Genomic DNA, 9,054 nt, shown 5'->3' on the forward strand with positions numbered 1-9,054 from the left:
CCGAGCTCGATCGGCAGGACAGTTTGGACGCCTTAGAGGAGGAGCGCGACGTGGCAAAAGCCTGTTCCGCATTCTATCAACAGCAGGCTCGAAGATATCAAAGCAGAGAAGTGCGGGCCAAAAACTACAACATTGGCGAATTAGTTCTACGCTTGTCGGACAAGAAAAAGGACAAGCTGAAGCCCAAGTGGGAAGGTCCCTTCATAATCGACCAAGTCCTGACTGGTGGAGCATACCGCCTGTGAGATGCGTCGGATAACCAACTCGAGCCGAACCCATGGAACGCAGCCCGTCTCCGAAGATTCTATGCCTAGCGCCGGACTCTGTGTTTGTCTCCTTCCTCTGTCCATTTTTTACATTTTCTGTCTTACATTTCTCTCCTTCCCCTCTTTTCTTTTATAGCCCTTAAAGGCTCCTCAAGTGACGTGCTACTCACGCTCATTAAACCTGGGGGCTTCTTTAACAGAAGCTTATTTATACGGGCTTCACGCCCACCACATGTGTCAAACTTCCGCATGTACCTTTTCTTCACCATTATATGCATCGATATGACTTAAGTTTTGGCCAAGCTGGGTTGCCTGGCTCATGTGCTTACCCCTACGTTCCCGATTGTTTGGCTAGGTGGTAAAGGGAGCACCTCTGCGATTGTTACTGCCGGATCAGCCAGATGTGTACCTCAGATTGGGTGAAACCGAAAGCTAGCGTTCTTAAGGGAATATTCGGTCGGTGAACCAAAAGATGACCTTTTTTACTTATTTACATATATGCCCCCAGATGATTTTCCTGCGTTTGCAGTCCGAACATGCACTTTAGGGCATGCCTCCCAGAGAAAGGAACCCCTAACGGAACTATTCTCTCTGGAAGATGTTTCTTACTAACCATGTAATATAACATAACTAGTTGGGCACTTGTCTGATAAAGCACTAATGACCCCTACGCCTGGTCTCCATGCATACCCCGGTTCTTACATAACCGGTAGGGTATTCGGACACATTCCGGACAGTCAGGTCCTGAGGTTGAAGCGAAAAGGTCGGCAACGACAAACGATCTACAATCCGGCTAGAAGGCATTACACATGCCAATTAAAAATTACATAGTCACTCTGACTGATTGTATTCCTCTTCGATACCATCTAACAGGCTGTCTAACTTACAGTCCTGCTGGGAATACTTTGCGGCCAATGCCACTTGGCCGTACACTAAGCTTACAGGGATCTCCTTCCCGTCAGGCCCCACAGGTCCGACCTCGGCCATGTGGTTTGGGTCAGACTTCGTGTACCGCGTCTTCACCATGGCCCAGGCCTCCCTAGCGCCTTGTCGGCAGGCCGATATCTTCCACAACCGGAAGCACTGCCGAGCTCCCCTAAGCTTCTCTGAAAGCTCTCCAAGGCCCTCGGGCATGGAGTGGGAAGGCCATAAGGCTTGGGCAACGCCCCGCATCGCCTGCCGAACTCGTTTGTGCAGTTGCGAGAGCTCGGGAAGAAGGTCACCCGTAGAACCGGGCATCTCCTCTGCAGGACGACCCGTTAGCATACCTACAGACATTACTCTGTTAGTCGACTTCCTCGCTGAACTCTTTTCTTTCAAAGATTCGCTTAAGCACTTACTAAACATGCCGCGTCGAAGCCGCTGATTCTCCTTAGTAGAGTCCGACAGCTGGCCACGAACATCTTTAAGCTCAACGACCAGCTTGGTGTTGGCATCCTGAAGATCATTCTTCTCCTGCCTTACCCTTGTCAGCATACTCTCACCGGCCTTTAGCTGGCGTACGAGTTGTTATCTCTCCGGATCCAGTCCGGCGCCATTTGCAATATGATTTGTCAGATTTACACCCACGCCGCACTTCGCAAAATACTAATCTTTCGAAGTATATTTTACCAGAGGGGGTCCCTTTGGGCTCCCCTGCCGTGGCTAGTGCGGCCTCCAGTTGGGCTTTGCACTCTTCCAGCTCCTGGGACAGTACGGTATTCTTCTCTACAAGAACCTGCATAACAAATGATCCTTAAATCAGTTAATCTAACTGTTTCAAGTCTCGGGGGCTACTGGTATATATATATATATTTACCAAAATTTTCTTACCCGTATGTCTTTTACATATTGCTCCGTGGCTCTGGCTAAATCATTTTGAGTGGCACGGAGGTACGCATCTCCCGAATTGAAAGCATTTAATGCCTCTTGGGAGAAACAAGCGTCGCGAAGAACTGTCCGGCGACGCCTGTGGTTCATGGCACTCTCCACCTCGGAATTGGTGGCAGACAGCATGTCCGCATCCTCTGTCGGAGGGGCGTCTGGTGCGTGCCTTGTGTTCGCTTCCGCTTCCGGACCAGGCGTTGGAGCCTGGCTGGTGGAGGCACGATTGGCAACCTCTTCGGATATAGTCCGGCGAGGTCTCTTCGTCCTGAAGATAGCGCGAACGTTAATATGCCCTGAAGGAATAATACTAGGGAAAAAGAGGGTGCGCTATACCTTTGCGCCGGCGTCTCAGTCCGGACTACATTCCTTTTTACCCCACGGGGCCCTGCGGCCCCTCGTTGGCTAGCCACCGCAGGTTCGGCCTCCCGCCTCGGAAATCTCCCCTGCAAAACATGGTCGTTGTCAGGAAAACTAAAATGCGTGAGAATGGATTCCTTCTCAAGGGGATGAGACTCCGCTCTCTGTTACCTGGGAGGCCGGGATTAACCCTGGGTAATCAGCCGTAATGGCCACCAAGGTATTGTCCTTGCTTAGCTGATGAAACACCCCGTCAATCAGCTCCACCGATATGTCCGGATCCTCTTCGAAGTCCGGATCAAGGGACCGTTCTGGATCCTCGGGCTGTGGGGGATGGCTGTTTATATCCTTTACTTCCTGACACAGTTCCTGCGTTGAAGTCATTAGACTACATATTTAATCATGGGAATATAAAACGGATGGGTAAGCACAATTGTCCACTTACCCAACTCGGAGGGTTGTACATAGTAAATCCGCCCTGCGGGTTGACGCGGAGGAATTCCTCCTCTTCTCCCTTGTACAAAGAGGATAAGATCTTTACTAGAGCGGCAGCTGAGGCTGGCCCCTTACGACCGTAACGGGTGGCGTCATCCTCCCCGTTAAAATCCCACATGGGGTGGCCTCTATATTGAAGCGGCTGCACCCCCCGCATAATGCATGCGGCCATGACTCCGATCATGGTTAGTCCGGAATGAGCCAATAGTCTTATCCGACCCATCATGTGAAGGACGTCCCTGTCGCCTTCTCTCTGAGAACTCCGCGGATGCCAGCTTAGGCGTTTCTTTAAGGGAGCACTGTTGAATTCAGGGAGACCAACCCGGATAGGATCCGGCAGCGGGACATCATCTATATAAAACCATTCCGAAGGCCAGTCCTCGGACGCCTTCTTTGGGGTTCCGGATAGATATCCGGTCCCGGCGATACGCCACACTTCGGCTCCACCCAGTTGATATATAGACCCCTCTTGAGAGCGGGGCACCAAGCAGAATAACCTCTTCCACAGCGCGAAATGAGCCTTAACACCCAAGAATAGCTCACAAAGGGTGACGAAGCCCACGATATGCAATATAGAGGCGGGCGTGAGATTGTGCAGCTAGAGGCCGTAGAACTCCAGAAGCCCACGGAGAAATGGATGAATTGGAAATCCAAGTCCTCTTATTAGATAAGGGACGAGGCACACCCGCTCTCTTTTGGAGGGATTGGGGGTGCTCTCCGCTTGCTCTCCACCATTATAGGTGGCAAGTCCGGCTCGGACCGGGACCATATAGGCCTGAGGGAGGAATCCCTTGACCTGAAGCGACACTATCTCACTGTGCGGGATGGAGCACCTCTTCCAGTCTCCAGGTTTAGAACTGGAAGGGCGAGGGGAGGAGCTGCGATGGCTAGCCATGTTGGAATGTACCTTTGCTAGAGGCGCTCTGATGATTACTCGCGGGGAGAAGAAGGTGTGGTTTGGATCTGAATCCCCATCCCATTAAATAGGCGGCTCGTTTATGCGGCTAGGGGTGTGAATGTAAAAACACCCCGACTTTTCGCATTCGTTTGACACGTGGAAGATGGCCATTATTGGGCGTGGAAACCAAGGTGCGCTACATTACGAAAATCGGACATTATTTAGCAGGTACACGGAATTTGGAGAAGAACCCGCCTTGCAATGCCGAAGACAATTTACGCGCCGGACTCGTCGTCATTGAAGCCTGGTTCGGGGGCTACTGAGGGAGTCCTGGATTAGGGGGTGTCCGGGTAGCCGGACTATACCTTCAGCCGGACTCCAGGACTATGAAGATACAAGATTAAAGACTTCGTCCGGTGTCCGGATGGGACTTTCCTTGGCGTGGAAGGCAAGCTTGGCGATGCGGATATTTAGATCTCCTGCCATTATAACCGACTTTGTGTAACCCTAACCCTCTCCGGTGTCTATATAAACCGGAGAGGTTTTAGTCCGTAGGACAACTTCATCATACAACAATCATACCATAGGCTAGCTTCTAGGGTTTAGCCTCCTTGATCTCGTGGTAGATCTACTCTTGTACTACCCATATCATCAATATTAATCAAGCAGGACGTAGGGTTTTACCTCCATCAAGAGGGCCCGAACCTGGGTAAAACATCGTGTTCCTTGCCTCCTGTTACCATCCGGCCTAGACGCACAGTTCGGGACCCCCTACCCGAGATCCGCCGGTTTTGACACCGACACTAGCCTACTGACAGGCTTTGAGGTATGCGACGTAAGATGCCTTTTATATGAAAAAACTTGTGCCTGTATACAGATAGTAGCCCCTGAGACTATGTTTGATTTTGGACAAAACCGAACAGAGGATCAAATGAATATTTCAGAAGGTGACATACATATCTATTAAATGTACAGGCTTCCCTATTGGCGGCGACTGCCCAGGCCGCTAAAGTTTCCGAGCTCAAACGAAAGCTGAAGCTGGCCGATGATGACCTCGACCTTATTAACAAACAGTTCGATGAGGCACAAGGTACACACTTGTATGAATGAAATTATATTCGAGGAGTTTTAAGCTAATACACTTGCTTGTGTAAATGATTTGAAGGTAGTGCGGCCGAGATTGAGACTCTCAAGGGCGCCCTGTCGCAAGTCCAAGAGCAGGAGCGGGAGATTAGAGCGGCTGCTGATAAAGCGGCTGCAGATTTAAAGGCCGAACAGGCCACCCGCCGTCAGTATGAGGAGAGGGTGACCGAAGTCAAGCAAGAGCTCAAAGATGCTGCTCGTAAGTGTGAGGCCTTGGAGAAGGAGAATAAGGCTCAAGCAGTCGAACTCTCCAAGGCTCTCCAAGAGGCCAGGGACGCGTAGACTGAGTCCCGGGTGGCTCGCGAGGAGATCAAGTAGGCTGAGTAGATAGCGGCTAGTAAACCCTTTCTTTTGCAAAGTAAACTCGATAGTCAAGAATATGCCCCGCTTACTTGCTTGTGGAGTTCTCCAGATGCGTTTGCGGATCTTCCAGGGAGCGCCGGTGACGCTGCAAAGTTTTTTCGGGCCCAAGAGGGGAACACGACGGAGAAACTCTTTTGGTCGCAGTACCTGGCGCCGGAGCGTCCAGCGCTGTTGAACGACTAGATGATGCAGCTGGCGGAGCTGCATAGGATGTCCGGCTTGGCCATGAAGGACATCATAGTCCGCTGTCTCTTTGTCCTTACGGCGAGGTCGTGTGGGTTGGTGTTCGGCATAGGTGGCCGCTTTATCTCGCCCACGCGGTGGCCGGTCTGGTTCATCAGCGTGGTCATATTTCCACGGTATTGGCTCGAAGGCCTCGTCGTCGAATTGTGGTAGTAGCTGATGCTTCGGATAGCTCTTTGTTGGGCGTTGTAGGCCATATTCTTCGGCAGGTAGGACCTGTGTCCATTTGTCATTGAGCGTATCCTGTTCGGCTTGGATCCATTGTTGCTGCTTCTTTAGGCTTCTTGCAGTGGCGATTAGTTGGCACTTGAAGTGCTCCTGCTTGAGGGGTTCCTCCGGCATGATGAAATCTTTGTTGCCGAGGCTAACATCGTCTTCGAAGAGTGGTAGATAGTTGCTATCCTCCGAGTCCTCGTTCCCGACCGGATCGTCGGGGTTAACTTGCCCCTCCTCCACATCATCCTGTTCGGATGTGGGCTCGACGGGGGCTTCGGGGTCTTCGGCACCCTCCAAAGTGTTATTGTCTCTGGTGTCGGTATTACTGTCTTTTCCACGACGCGATTTTGAGCAGCGTCGCTAGCATCGACGCTTCGGTGGAGCCTCAATAGGTTTTTCCTCAACCGGATCCTTCCTTCCTTCACCATCATCCTCTTTGGGTGTATCCACCATATACACGTCGTATGTGGACGTGGCCGTCTAGCGTCCGATAAACGGCAGGTCTTGGTCGTGTTCGTCTCTGGCATCGTCGTCCATGTCGTCGATGTCTTCGGAGGTGTAATCCAGCATGTCGGTTGAGTCCTCGACAGTGGCTATGAAGTGGGTGGCGGGTGGGACGTAAAATTCCCTGCTCCCAGCCCCTGATCCGGGCTGGGCATAGTTCGGAGGTGATTCCTCAGTAATAGCAAGGGACCACATCAAGTCTAGAGCCTCGTTTAAGGGCGAGGATTGGACGGGGAAACGAGAGTCCGCGAGGCCGGCCAGGGCGAAGGCCTCCTGGCCATGCTTGCTCGGCGTGGACTTCGAGAGTTCGGATTTGGAGTCCGGGGGCGAGTCCGGCCTTTCAGTGATAGGAGGAACCCGGTTTGATTCTGAGTTCGCCGTGGACACAATCGCCTCTGGATCTTTGATAGTGCGGTTTGCAGCGAAGAGTCCGGTGGGCTCCAAACTCCCATCTTCGAACCTGGCAGTTTGCTCTGGATCTAAGGCCAGAGCGATGGTCGGGGTCGTGAACCCTTCGAAGATCAAGTCTCCTCGGATATCGGCGACACAATTTAGGTTCCTAAAACTGACCTGATGACCAGGGGCTTAGCTATCAATCTGTTCGAGGTGGCCAATTGAGTTGGCACGCATAACGAAGCCGCCAAACACAAAAATCTGGCCGGGGAGGAAAGCTTCCCCGAAAACGGCATCATTGTTGATGATCGAATGAGCCATCGAACCTTCTGTTGACGACACAGTGGAACTCTCAACGAAAGCACCAATGTCGGTGTCAAAACCATTTCATCTCGGGTAGGGGGTCCCGAACTGTGCGTCTGAGGATCGAAGGAAACAAGAGACAAGGGTGACACGATGTTTACCCAGGTTCGGGCCCTCTTAATGGAGGTAAAACCCTACGTCCTGCTTGATTGTATTTGATGAGTATAGGGGTTACAAGAGTCGATCTACCTCGAGATCATAATGGCTAAACCCTAGATGTCTAGCCTATGTGATTTGTCTTAGCCTCTATGGACTAAACCCTCCGGTTTATATAGACACCGGAGGGGTCTAGGGTTGTATAGAGTCGGTTTTACAGAGAAAGGAAATAATACATCCGAACGCTAGACTTGCCATCCACGCAAAGGAGAGTCCCATCCGGACATGGGGAAAGGTCTTCTGCCTTGTATCTTCACGGCCCACCAGTCCGGCCCATATCACATTATCCGGACACCCGAGGACCCCTTAGTCCAGGATTCCCTCACCCACCCCGCACCCAAACTAGTCAAGTTTCCCACTCCTCTCCATCTGTGACTCCACTACCACGTCTTCCCCATCCCCGGGTCATTCCAGTCCGGGGCCTCGCCATCGTCCATCGGCCTTGGTGCGCTCGGCATGGTGTGGTCAACAAACAAGAGTCATCGGAAGATGACTGTACGTGAGAGGCTGACAGTGCGGCCGCACCACGCCCATGGACGCATGCATGCAACTACATCCTTTTGACCCTGAAAATAATGTTTTCTCCGCCTGACTGCTGGGACCCACCAGCTACATCTTCGCACGCAAGGAAGTGCATCCTTTTTATGGGAAAAAAAGACCCCCCTGACTGCTGGGACCCAGCAGCTATATTTTCGCACGCAAGGAAGTGCGTCCTTATCCTCCCTGACAGCTGGGACCCACCCGGTCGAAGCGTACGTACCATTGTCTGTCTTGTCGTGAACGTGTACGTACATACTGGTCGATTGGTCGCTCCACAACGATGAACCGTGGCCGAGTAAGTAGCGGCACATGTCATAGTAGGGCCCCCCACGTAGCAGTTCAGGTTGTCCGTCTAAACCGTGTACACGTACATACAGCCACACGCCAAAAAATACGGCCACACATGTACATACGGGCGGGGTCTCAAACGCCTACTCGCGCATACGTACGGCTAGGGCTCGTGTACATGGCTCGGTCGGAACGGAGAAACTGCGTCATCTCGTGTTCATCGGGAGCCAACCGGCTTAGACGGAACAACCGATCGAAACGAGGCCTGGCGTACCGCAGAACGGAGGAAACGGCCTTGTGTTCGACCGGCCACGGTCGAAACGGGATCCTGTTCATTGGGAGGGGTCTGGCGTACTACAAAATGGAGGAAACAAACTTCTCTTGCACCTCCTATGGTCGAAACGGGGTCCTGTTGATCGGGAAGGGTATGGCATACCGCAAAACGAAGGAAACGGACTTGTGTTGGAGCGCTACGGTTGAAACGGGGGTCCTCTTCATCGGGAGGGGTGTGGCGTACCGCAAAATGGGACTCCACATGATACTATTCATCTCCACCATCGACCTCCTCCAGCCTCCATGGGCTACTGTTCATCCACCATCGACATCCTCCAGCCTCCACCTGCGACTATTCATCCACGGGTTCCTATTCATCCAGCCTCCACCGCTCCTCCACCGGCTACTATTCAACCAGCCCTCTCCACGGGGTCCTATTCAATCACCCCTCCACGGGCTACTATTCATCCAAACCTCCACCGGCTACTATTCAACCAGCCCTCCATGGGGTCCTATTCATCCAGCCCTCCACGGGGTCCTGTTCATCTAGCCCTCCATGGGGTCCTGTTCATCCAGCCCTCCACGGGGTCCTGTTTATTCACCCCCAACTGGTTCGATCGATCGGGGTCTTGTTCATCCAGCGGCAACACCACGGGCTCCTGTTCATCCACCCCCCCCCCCCACCCCGCC

This window comes from Triticum urartu, chromosome 4 (assembly GCF_003073215.2).
Source record: "Triticum urartu cultivar G1812 chromosome 4, Tu2.1, whole genome shotgun sequence".
Classification (NCBI taxonomy): Eukaryota; Viridiplantae; Streptophyta; class Magnoliopsida; order Poales; family Poaceae; genus Triticum; species Triticum urartu.